At 38.7% G+C, this 11,668-nt stretch overlaps 1 long non-coding RNA gene across 1 annotated transcript; it reads left to right on the top strand.

Annotated features, from left to right (window-relative positions):
• Positions 1-1,395: 1,395 nt before the first annotated feature.
• Positions 1,396-7,343, top strand: LOC124856396. The gene is made up of 2 exons (XR_007035319.1): positions 1,396-1,608; positions 5,721-7,343. It is a non-coding gene; the product is annotated as an uncharacterized LOC124856396 (long non-coding RNA).
• Positions 7,344-11,668: the final 4,325 nt, after the last annotated feature.

The raw sequence follows: 11,668 nt of genomic DNA, 5'->3' as shown, positions 1-11,668 counted from the left end.
TAAAAATACAAGGTTGACAATATCAGCAATAAAATTAGCAATAAATGTAAAGAAGAAGCAAGGGTTGGCCTGATGTTCGTGCTCTCTGGAATTAAAAGCCAGTTTAAAAAGATGAGTATTTAAAAGAGATTTAAAATCATCTAAAGTTCCAACAGACCCCACAGAAAGGAGACTGTTCCAGAGCCTAGGACCTGCTGCTAAATAAGCTCTGTATCCCCTGGTCACGAAGAGTCCTGGGAACAACTAAGAGCTTTTGGTCTAGAGATCTTAGAGAGAGTTCTACTAGAAAAATGTGGATGTAAAAGCCTGTTCAGATAAAGAGTCGCCAGACCTTTTAGACATTTATAAACTAAAAGCAAAATCATAAAAACAATTCTAAACGATACAGGCAGTCAGTGGAGGGAACACAAAATCAGAGTGATTGGTTATTGTTGTCTTGTCCCCTTTAGGGAGAGGACAGCTGAATCCTAAACCAGCTGAAGATGGTGAAGAAGAGACTGGTCAATCCCATTACAGAAGGAGTGGCAGTAGTCCAGTCTAGAAGTACTAAAAGCATGAATAATTCTCTCAAGATAATACTTGACTTTACTACTAAGGCTCAGATGACAAAAGCTAGACTGGATTATAGCACTGACCTGTTTATTGAATTTAAAATCGGATATACTATTATAAACTGTTTATAAGAAATTAAACAAGTTTAGATTAAATATGTAAAAAAAATAAAAACATGTAAACTAAAATAGATTTATGGTTGCACTGCCATCTACTGTAAACATATGGCATTGCAACTGTATTTTATGACGATTTGAGTAACTTTTATCATTATGGAAGACAGATTATTGGATCTCCATCTTGATTATAAAAACATCTTGACAGGAAAAAAAAAAAACTAAAAAAAAAAAACTATTCCATAGATAAATGGCGCTAAAGGCTACATAACTTAATTTTTCTTAGTTAAACTACAAAATCAGCTAACGTCACTACAATTCCCAGGATTTGTAGTTTAGTTATCCCCGGATATAATTTCTATATAGGTAATCTTATCCCAACTCTATCGTTATTATGGTAATTCGGTTTTCAGACACAACCGTGAAATTACTGCTTCTGTTTTTTTAGCCCCACGGGTGACAGAATCGACCTGTATAAATGAGTAAAAGCCATAACTAACAAACACGCAACGAGTCATTTTTCATAAATTTACAATAACAAAAAAAAATGAAAAGAAACCTCTCAGTATGACATCTGGCCATTGCGTCAGAGGGATGTAGTTTACGGTAAAGGGACGCTCATTACCATGTGATCTTACCCGATGTTTGTAAACATGCGTCAACCACATGTGAGTCTCTGGATGAGGAAACGCTCTCAACCATCTCAGCCAATCAGTGACCGGGGGAGTGTCAGGGGCGGCGCTTCCATGTTGCGCTGTGGAAAATCGTTAGGGGATACACTGTGACAAACATGCGCTCTGAGATTGATAATAACCAGAATAAGGCCGAAAAGGGAACCGGACAGAGTCAATATTTAGCGAGGGCCGGACCTGGGTGGCGCCGGCTGGGGTGACGTACACACTTTTTCAGCAGAGATGGAGAAAAGGCTCGGGTTAAACACGTAAGTATTTCTTTGTTATTACATGGCCAAAGCGACAGTATGCTGCGTATGCTGCGTAGAGAATACCACTACGTAATTCATGAACACCGAAGTGCCAGATGAAAAGGTAAGAATCAGAGCCTGGAGGCGCTCGGGAAAGAGTTGCCTAATGATTAATAAAAGCGAATATAAAGTATTGTTATAACAGTCATGTATGGGTAGGGGCTTTGTAATTAAAACAGTTCTGAACACTCTTTTATAATCCTGACGTTTCATCATGAAATGACAACAGGTAAATGAAACTGCGTCAGCGCGAAGTCCGACAAGCCACATGAAATCCAGTGGGAATTTCCACTGCGATGGATGAAACTTGCTGCGACGGCGTACTCGTGATAGCTCTAAAACTTGACTTTTGTCCGATTTTAATGACTAAATGTGGATGTAAACAAAACGTGGAATCGGCAGGGATGGCGTGTCAAGGAAGAGCTCGGAATAGGATGCTGCGCAAGAGATGGATAGTGCGTAATCCTGGTGTGGGAGAGGACGATGTTACGCAGTACATATAACAACAATCGTTCTAGCCTTTTGGGCTCTGTTCATCTGTTATCGGCTTTCCATGACTCTGTTATTTAATTAAAAAATACTCATGTTCTAGAGATACGCAAATAAACATGGTCTCATTTTGCTGGAGGACTGCGCTGGTGTTGGTGGTGTTTCAGAGGAAATTAAAACTCAGTGATGACGCAGTTTATTTAAGTTTCCGTTGTCTGTCATGATTTTGCTGCGTCACACAGAACGCAAGAGTCCGAAATAGTAATCTGTCTTTATAGTGCGCACTTGATATGTTCAAAACAAAACGTGCTATGTGATACAGGGGGCGCTGTTGATTAAAATACTCCTTGGACCAAATGGTCTGATGTAAAACGGATTTTGATACAGTTTAAAATTCCCATCTGTCTTATTATTCATTGATTTCCTTTGAATCTTTTTGGTCTCTTTAATTCATTTTTTGATGACGTAAAAATAAATTGCGCATTCTTTTTTTTTTACTTATTTTGCTGTTTAGTTATGAACCATTTACCAAATTTACTTCCTGAAAGCATCCCTACATGGCACAAAATGAGTGAAATATTTGATGTAGTGACACCATTGTGGGTGGCACATTCGCTGGGGGCCTCTAATCTAACTTGGTACGATCGTGATTTTGGAAGGTGTGGTGCTTAATACTGCCCCCCACCCCACCCCAAAAAAAGATGAAGAGCTTCATCTTTTATCATATCAAAGTGCCGGAGGTGAAACTGAGATAGGTAGGGGGTACCTGACATCACCCTTTCAGTGGATTTATTCAGTCATCAAGTGAATCATCAGTAGAGCTCATGAGTTGCAAAACCACTGGCAAGCAAATGTAAGAAGAGAGGCTGAGAGAGAGAGAGAGTAGGGGAGGGGAGAGTATCTTTAGAGCTTTAATTATGTTTGCTGAATAGAAACTTGACTCCAGGAGGGAATAGTGTTATGGCAGTTTTGAAGCAAACCTGAGAAGATCCCGGTAAGAAGAATAATCTGATCAGCAAATGATTGACAAGGTTTACCACAATGTTTTAATACCTTTCCAAAATTATATATTAGACCTTATACTCTATATAGTCTATATAGTAAGCCTAAAAAATCTAATTGTTCCATGTTTCATGGATCAGCCGTCATGTTTACCAGGAGTTTCGAGGCTGACCAGTGGAACAAGTGACCCAGTTTCACAAACAAGGAAACGTGACCTCAATAGTTATTTTGTTGTCCTTTTGGGGAGAGGTGCTGCCTCTCAAGTCAAATTAATGGAGCCATTCAGCATAGTTTTAATCACAGTTTTTGAGGAGTCAGTAAAAATTCAGCTGATGCTGGGTGTTTTAAATGAGCAAATACATACTTCTGAAAGACAAAAGAAGCAGTGTAAATTTACTAAAAAATGTGTTTGCAGCTCAGGGCCAGCATCACCTGTAGCCAACATAAACTACCAGAGAAAATGGCGAGCGACCCATCGTCTCTCAAAACAGATCCCTCCTACACTCAGATTATAGAAGTGGCACAGGGCCGAGAGATGACAGTGCTAAAATTAAACTCAATGCACTGTTGGCCTTGCTTCATGACAGTGTATTAATAGACAAGTGTTAGGCAGCATTTGTTCGCAGGTAGACACCTTATGTGCTGCAGAACAGTTTGAAAAAAGGTCCAATTAGCGAACCCAAGAGGCTTCTCTGTGTTCCAATTATTTCATGGCTTGTTTTTCTTTCTGTAGGCTTGTCTGAGTACCTAAAATGCACAGCAAGTAGCAAAATAATTCAGTAAGATTCAGTTTTTGTTCCTTCTGTGTTTATAAAGGTGCTTCCTGTTTCAGAAACTGGAGACCCGGTTTACTTTCTGGAGATGCCCTGTAGCAGATAGTCTAACCCATTACGCCACCCTCATTATCAGGAAAACATCTGATATTTTCCAGCAGGCAGCGTAGAAGCCAAAAGATTGTGAGGTGTAAATCAATTCCTTGTGCTTTAGGATCGAACAAACGGTATCAGGTTGTACTGAGTGTATTGGGGCCCTCACTTGTACAAATATTTCTCAATCTGTAGCCCCTAAGGACCAGATGATGAAGTTCAGAAGATTAAACCCAAGATCCTTTTATGATCCAAACATTTTGTGTGTTTTTTCCAAATCGTAATGGTCATCAGGAAGTGAGATTTGACTGGTACTTTTGTGTCTTGTGATTAGTTTTCTGATTAAGCAGTGTAATTGAAAGAACAACTATATATCCATACAACTGAATATTTGGCAAATAGGGCTTTCAGGTTCACACCTTGCGTTATTTTGCGGCACAATTGTCAGGTAGTTTAAAAACACATTACCTTCCTAAGGTTGCCTCTCACTCCTGATAAATTAGGACCTATAATCTGTAAGCGGATTAAGCACCTACACTGTTTACACGTGCACCTAAGCACAGAGCTCCGCCCCATGCTGTTACGCACACATAACACAAGGTTGCGTGTATGCAGGCATTCGGTGTTGACTTTACGTCACCTGTTCCAATGGGACCCAACCCAGTGTCTCTCTACGGTGACATTAATTACCTGCTAACAGCCTGCACTGCTTTATGCAGAGATAGATTTGTTCATGAAAGCTGGTTAGAAACCACAAGGATAAGTCACTTTTCTATTTAAAAACAAAATTTGTTTGGTCTGCTTCCAATATTTCTCTTTAATGAGATTCTTTTGTTTCCTTTTCCGTCTATTTTTTGTTAAAAGTGAACATTGTATGCAGTTTGATGTTGCTCCAAATCAAACTAATGGTTGCGTAAATCCTTTTTGTTTAGATTTTTAAAGGGGATGATGTGCCTTTAACAAGCAGTAGATGGTCAGGTGACACGGCAGAAAAAAAATAAAACAGCTTCGATGCAGTGAGGAGCCTCTGCTCACACAGCAGACGGTAAAAAGGGCTTTGAGTTAATAGAACAAGGGAGCAGGAAAGAGGGACGCACAAATTTTCTCAGAACCCAATATTGCGCGACTCATCAGAATAAACGAGAAGGAGATGGATGTGGGAGGCGCTGCGGCCTTTAAACCACAATGGCTGCCGAAGTTATTCTTGAAGCTGACACTGCAGACATGTAAATAGTGGCAGATTCTATCGAAAGCGTGAATATTTTTGGCCAAAGCACACATTCTTAAAGCTACGTGGCTCGCATGAAAAGCCTAATTTTATTACCACTGCTTAAAATACATCCTCGTCATCCAATACAATAGTTTTTGTTTTAGAATCCATAATACCTAACTAATAGTTAAGAGGAGATTAGGAAGTGACTGAAAGACATGAATGTTTGGATTAGTTCCTGTTCCCATCAACAGAATAACAAGAGGCCGCACCGCAAGCTCTGACAGGCCAGGAAAATTCCACATATTTAATGCCAGAACTGCAAACAAGGTCCAGTGAGTGTTCACAATACTTGTCTCAGTTTAATTTTATCATTTCAAAATAAAACATGCCAGAATCTCATTCAATTCTCATTCAGTCAGACAGCACTGGTTAATGGTACTAACATTTTTATTTGCTTTTTACAAGTTTTAGAAACTGTTTTATTCTGACTTTCATTACAGTCAACCCCATTTGGAAAAAGAGCGAGGCTGGATGCCTGAGTGGTCCAGGAGAGGACAAAGTATCCCATCGTGGCCAACATGGAAACCTGCAGGAATGCTGCTGAGATCTATTTTTCTACACTGTGATTCATTGACAGTTTTTGTCAGGCTTGATGTGTGTTTCCGTCTTGCTACTACGCCCTTCCATCCTGAGAACTTGACCATCTGATTCACCAACAAGCTGCTAAACTACTGAGTCTGTGTCTGTTTCCTTTTTAGGTCTTAGAAACAGCATCAGCTCACAGAGACACCTGGTCTGATTTACCTATCCTTAAACAGAGATCTCTACATTGCATGTAATACACTACATCCTATTTTCGTCTGGTATTCAGTTTTTCATTATTAGACATTCTTTTACAAACTGCAGATCTAAACTTAACTTTGAAGACTACCTGAAACAACGGTCTGTTTGTCATAGTTAACTGATAGAAAAGAAGTAGATCAGCATCCTCTGGAGATAAAATAGTTTGCTACTGTAATGCAGTGAGAGCAAAAAACAAATAGTGCCCTATTTGATAAATGTAAGAACAGTATGAAGAAAAAAAAGAAGATAAAAGACTCAATAATTGTAAAGCAGATGGCAGGTGATGTTCACTAAACTGTTCTGTTAATGTAAAAGTAAAGTTGATTTCTAGCTCCATCCTAACAACTTCTACATTTTGCAGATGAATTATAAAACATGTCACCACAAAACAACAACGGATGTCATCAATTTCCCTCCCTGCCCCCCAGATGTGCCTGAAGCTATGGCCTTAAAGTCCTCCTCCCCAGGGAACTGGTTTCAGATGGTGTTTTAGAGTCTAAAATCCCATCTAGCACCATTTGAAATCGGTGTTCTTGAGCAGGAACAGACTTCACAATTGCACCCAGTTTTGGATCGCTTTTTAGTGTGTGATGATTATACAAAACAATTTAATATAAGTCAAGGGATGGGGTGATATTGGTGCGTTGTATGTCTTTCTAAATCCTAAGCATCAGCTATTAGAAAGACAGCAGCATAGGAATCCATTATTCTGACCCTCTAATCAAGGCTGACCGTTTTCCTTTGGTGTTCAGAGTTTCCATCATGTCTAGCACCATTTGAAATCGGTTACAATGTGGAGGGAAAATCAACATTTTGTTTCAGGTTTATAGTGAAAATCCTCAAAATGCCACAAGATAGCAGCATTGCACTATATTGTTTTCAGTCAACTTAGCCACAGAGTTGGAAGACTCCTTAAAGGTGGAAAGAAGATCATGTGCAGGTGCAAATCTGAAACGTTTTGAGGGGAAAAATGTATTATTACTACTATTATATTATTAAAATACTCTGCCAAGGATTATTATTTGGAAACAGTTCAGTTTATTCTCACCACATCACAGTCACTCAGGTATGGGTAACAGTTTCTGTTGTGAGTCCCTTTTCAAAATGTTTAATTAAATTGTGATTTTTTGGTTAAGTGCTTTAGTAGTCTGGTGGTTGTGCTATCGGACCTATGCAGCATTTTTCAATGTATTGAAATTGATTTCACTTCGTATGTTGCCATTTTTATTCATTATTATGAATGTGACATCATGTTGATTCTAAAACTCATATGTTATTGACCAGTGTTTTTGCAATTATTATTAATCATAATCAGTCTTTTTAGGTTTCTTTAATGAAAGACCTACCCAAAAAAATCTGTTGAACATTTTTAATAATAGTCATCATCAGGGCTGGCCTGTGGTATAAGTGGCTTTTTGGCTGCTCAGTGCAACCACGCCCTAGCCATGCCAGCCTGGGGAATCCAAAATAACTTGATTTTAAAGGACATAGGTTGATAGATGCATTAGTTTTTCACAAATTAAAAAAGCCTTCATAGGTAGACAGAGTAATAGAGTCAGAATTTACATTTCATTTATAAAGTTTATGCATAAACCGTGAGATGTTTCTTGCACACTGTGAGAGGCTATAAATAGGTCATCAAGTAAAAGGCTTTTTTTATGGGTACCCTTTCTTCATGAATTATCAAACATACATATCTGCAGAACAGCAAATGTGTAAGTATAAGTAAGTAATAACGCCCTGTTTACTCACTTTGGTCACTTGTCGGGGGGCATGTCCACACAATTAAAATTCTTTCTTTAATAACTTTTCCAAACACTCTATTTCTGGCATAATGAGTATATCCAGTGGGACTGGTAAAACAATAATGACTAGAGCAGCCAAAATTCTACCAACTACAGTTAAAACTAAATATTTATACTGTATAAAAATACACAAACATTTTTTCTCACCGATCAGACAATCAGACAAACCCTTTCCTGCTCTAGGTCAGTTAGAATTAACAAAACTGTTTGTGTTGGATAAATGTTAGAATAATGAGATAATTTATTTGTTTTTTCAAAATCAGAAGTTTACATAGGATCCCTTAGCATTTGGTAGAAATGCCTTTTAACTGTTATAACTTGGGTTAAATGCTTGGTCTTCCTACTACAAGCTTCTCACAATAGTTTCCTGAAATTTTGGCCTATTCCTCCAGACATAGTAAATAACTAAGTTTTTTTTTTTTTTTTTTACATAGCACCTTTCACAGATTAAAATCAAAGTGCCTAACAAGAATCAAAGAAATGATAAAAACAAATAAGTAGAAGCTCATCTTTAGCTGTGTTTTAAAGGAGTGAGTACTCTGTAGATACTGTGGAGCGTAGATAGAGTGGAAGGGAGTTCCAGAGCCTCGGAGCCACCGTCTGAAAGCCTGATCTCCACGGGTTTTGAAATGAGTCCTGGGAACCACGAGCAGCATCCTGTTAGTTGATTGAAGAGGCCGGGAAGAAAACAGGGTCTTCAATAATTTTGTAAGATATTCGGGGGCTTGGCCTAAGTGTCAAGACCAAAATCTTTAACTGGATTCTAAAATAAAAGGGGATAACAACAAGGCAAAAACTGGCTATGTGGTCTCTCTTTTTAGCCCCAGTTTAAAGCCTTGCTACTGCATTTTGCACAGGCTGCAGGCGATCCAGACATTCCATGCTTAAACAGGTAAAAATACTGTTGCTGTAGTCCAAATGGGCTGAAATAAAAGCATGGATAATAATTTCTAGTTATATGTTGTATAAAAAAAGATCTTAGTTTAGATATGTTTTTAGGTGATAAAAGCAGTTTCTGACAAGATGCTTAAGAAAATAAGCGCTGCCAAAGAAAACACTCAAATTGACACCATCTTTCACAGAAACACATAAAGAGGTCAAACGCTGCCTGATAATGGGGATTTTATCATTTGGACCGATGATCAGGGTTTTTTGTCTTTTTGTCGTTAATATTCAAATAGTTCTTATATAGCCATAGTTTAATTTCTGAAAAACATGCAGACATTTTAAAGGAGCAATAAAGTTGAATGTCATCAGCATATATTTGATAAGACATTTTATAGCTTTTGAGGATTTTACTTAAAGGAAAAAATTTACAATAAAAAGGAGGACTGGACCCAAAACAGATCCCTGGGATATTCCATAAGGCAGAGTAGCTATGCCTGAAAACAAATTATTCTTAAAAATATTATGAGGCGACAATGGTGGCAGTGGTAGGGGTTCGTCCTGTAACTGGTGGGTTGCCACTGGTTACAGGACACTCAGGACCCGCTCTGTCTGTCTCAGTTGTTATGCCTTTGGGCAAGACCTTGCCTGCTGATGTTGGTCTGAGTGCTTGGTGGCGCTGATTGTATGACAGCCCCACTGACGTCTGCCCCAGGGCAGCTGTGGCTACAATGTAGCTTACCACTGTCAGTGTGTACAGGTGTGTAAAAATGGGTGGATGACTGATTGTAGTGTAAAGTTCCATGGGGTCTCTATGAAACTTGATAAAGTGCAATACAACTGCAGGTCAAGTAAAGTTTATTTATATAGCGCTTTTCAGCAACAAGGCACTCAAGGTGCTTTACACAAGGAAAAACATTACAATGATACAGAAAATCAAACAACAAAGACAATAAAAAAAGTAATCATATAAAAAATAAAATAAATAAAAATAACAAAGAGTGATGGATAAGAAAATTAAAAGACAATTGGACTGAAAACATAACTAATAATGTTTGGATGGCACAGTCAAAGGCCACCCTAAACAAATACGTTTTTAATCTTGATTTAAAGCTACTTAGGGTTTCGGCGCTTTTACAGTTTTCTGGGAGTTTTTTCCAGATTAGTGAAGCATAAGAACTAAAAGCTGCTTCTCCATGTTTAGTTCTGGTTCTGGGTATGCAGAGTAGATTTGAGCCAGAAGACTTGAGAGGTCTGGGTGGTTTTATACACTGACAACAAGTCTAATGTATTTTGGTGCTACGCCATTCAGTGATTTATAGACTAACAGAAGTATTTTAAAGTCTATTCTCTGAGCTACAGGGAGTCAGTGTAGGGACTTTAGAACCAGGGTGATGTGCTCCACTTTCTTAGTTCTAGTGAGGACACGGGCAGCAGCGTTCTGTATCAACTGCAGCTGTCTGATCGACTTTTTAGGCAGACCTGTGAAGACACCGTTGCAGTAATCAATTCTACTAAAGATGAACATATGAATTAGTTTTTCAAGGTCCTGCTGAGACATTTGTCCTTTAATCCTGGAGATGTTTTTTAGGTGATAGAAGGCCGACCTTGTTATTGTCTTTATGTGCCTCTGAAGGTTCAGGTCTGAGTCCATCACTACACCCAGGTTTCGAGCCTGACTGGTGGTTTCTAGCTGTATTAACTGAAGTTGTGTGCTAACCTTTAAACGCCCTTCCTTTGGTCCAAAGATTATTACTTCAGTTTTGTTTTGATTCAGGTGAAGAACATTTTGGCCCATCCATGCATTGATTTCTTCTAAGGATTTACCCAGCGCTTGAATGGGTTCATAGTCACTTGGTGACATCATAACGTATAGCTGTGTGTCGTCTGCATAGTTATGATAACTTACATTGTTGTTTATTAAAATCTGAGTTGGGGGAGCATGTAGATATTGAATAGAAGGGACCCCTAGATGGACCCTTGGGGAACGCCACATGTGATTTTTGTGCTCTCTGATGTAAAGTTACCTACTGACACAAAAAAGTCCCTGTCCTTCATATAGGATTTAAACCAATTGAGTGCTGTACCAGAAAGGCCGACCCAGTTTTCCAGGCGCTCTAATAAAATGGAGTGATCAACAGTGTCAAATGCTGCACTAAGGTCCAATAATACCAGCACTGTGGTTCTTCCACAGTCTGCATTTATACGGATGTCACTGAACACCTTGACAAGAGCAGTCTCTGTACTGTGATGAGCAGGAAGCCTGACTGGAAGACATCAAAGCGGTTGGTCATTGTTAGGAAGTTGTTTAACTGTTGAAACACAGCTTTTTCATTTATCTTATTGATGAAGGGGAGGTTTGATATAGGCCTGTAGTTCTGTAGTAGCAGTTTGTCCAAGTTGCTCTTTTTCAATAGAGGTTTGATAATTGCTGTTTTCAGGGCCTGGGGGAAAACACCTGACAAAAGGGACGTGTTTATTATTTGTGTTAAATCAGATGTTATTACAGGCAAAGATTTCTTAAGGAAAGCTGTAGGTAAAAGATTAAGACAGCAGGAAGAAGAGCTTAGTTGCTGTACGATTTCTTCTAAGTGTTTGTAGTTTATTTGGTGAAATTGGGACATTTTGTCAAAATCAGTTCTAGTTGGAGACAATATTGGTAGTGGAGTTGATGTGGATGTGCTGACTGCCCCTCTGATCTTTTGGGTTTTTTGAGTAAAGAAGTTAGCAAATTCATTGCAGGCCCTGGTAGAGTGGAGTTCAGATGCTACAGTAACAGGAGGGTTTGTTAACCTGTCGTCCGGGGCAATTAATGCACGAGCATTGTTAATGTTTTTGCTGATGATCTCAGAAAAGAAAGATTCCCTTGCATTTTTCAGTTGTAGGTTATATCTGTATAGTCTCTCTTTATAGAT

This window comes from Girardinichthys multiradiatus, chromosome 20, assembly GCF_021462225.1.
Source record: "Girardinichthys multiradiatus isolate DD_20200921_A chromosome 20, DD_fGirMul_XY1, whole genome shotgun sequence".
Taxonomy (NCBI): domain Eukaryota; kingdom Metazoa; phylum Chordata; class Actinopteri; order Cyprinodontiformes; family Goodeidae; genus Girardinichthys; species Girardinichthys multiradiatus.
Note: the sequence above shows the minus strand (reverse complement) of the source record. Positions and strands in the feature narration are given on the sequence as shown.